Raw genomic sequence first — 1,491 nt, forward strand, 5'->3', positions numbered from 1 at the left:
CTCCCCCCCACTTTTCCCCCCCCCCAGCCACATCCCATCCCATCCCATCCCATCCCATCCCATCCTCATCTTCATCCTACCACAGCCCAACCCCACCCTGGCCCCATCCCAACCTCATTCTACACCAACCCCCTGCCACCCTGGATGCATCCCTCCCTGGCCCCATCCCACCCTGATCCCATCCCATCCCATCATCCTACCCCAGTCCTATCCCATCCCATCCCATCCCATCCCATCCCATCCCATCCCATCCCATCCCATCCCACCTCAACCTCCTCCCACTCCAGCCCCATCCCACCCTGGCCGCATCCTACCTTGGCTCCATCCCACCCTGATCCCATCCCAGCTCAACCTCATCCCATCCCATCCCATCCCACCTCAACCTCCTTCCAACCCAGCCCCATCGCACCTTGGCTGCATCCTACCTTGGCCCCATCCCACCCTGATGCCATCCCATCCCATCATCCTACCCCAGCCCCATCCCATCCCATCTCATCTCATCTCATCTCATCCCATCCCATCCCATCCCATCCCATCCCATCCCATCCCATCCCATCCCATCCTATGTCATCCCATCCCATCCCATCTCATCTCATCTCATCTCATCTCATCTCATCTCATCTCATCTCATCTCATCTCATCTCATCTCATCTCATCTCATCTCATCTCATCTCATCCCATCTCATCTCATCTCATCTCATCTCATCTCATCTCATCTCATCTCATCTCATCTCATCTCATCTCATCTCATCTCATCTCATCTCATCTCATCTCATCTCATCTCATCTCATCTCATCTCATCTCATCTCATCTCATCTCATCTCATCTCATCTCATCTCATCCCATCTCATCTCATCTCATCTCATCTCATCTCATCTCATCTCATCTCATCTCATCTCATCTCATCTCATCTCATCTCATCTCATCTCATCTCATCTCATCTCATCTCATCTCATCTCATCTCATCTCATCTCATCTCATCTCATCTCATCTCATCTCATCTCATCCCATCTCATCTCATCTCATCTCATCTCATCTCATCTCATCTCATCTCATCTCATCTCATCTCATCTCATCTCATCTCATCTCATCTCATCTCATCTCATCTCATCTCATCTCATCTCATCTCATCTCATCTCATCTCATCTCATCTCATCTCATCTCATCTCATCCCATCTCATCTCATCTCATCTCATCTCATCTCATCTCATCTCATCTCATCTCATCTCATCTCATCTCATCTCATCTCATCTCATCTCATCTCATCTCATCTCATCTCATCTCATCTCATCTCATCTCATCTCATCTCATCTCATCTCATCTCATCTCATCTCATCCCATCTCATCTCATCTCATCTCATCTCATCTCATCTCATCTCATCTCATCTCATCTCATCTCATCTCATCTCATCTCATCTCATCTCATCTCATCTCATCTCATCTCATCTCATCTCATCTCATCTCATCTCATCTCATCTCATCTCATCTCAT

This window comes from Charadrius vociferus, unplaced genomic scaffold (genome assembly GCF_000708025.1).
Source record: "Charadrius vociferus isolate BGI_N301 unplaced genomic scaffold, ASM70802v2 scaffold356, whole genome shotgun sequence".
In the NCBI taxonomy this organism is placed as follows: domain Eukaryota; kingdom Metazoa; phylum Chordata; class Aves; order Charadriiformes; family Charadriidae; genus Charadrius; species Charadrius vociferus.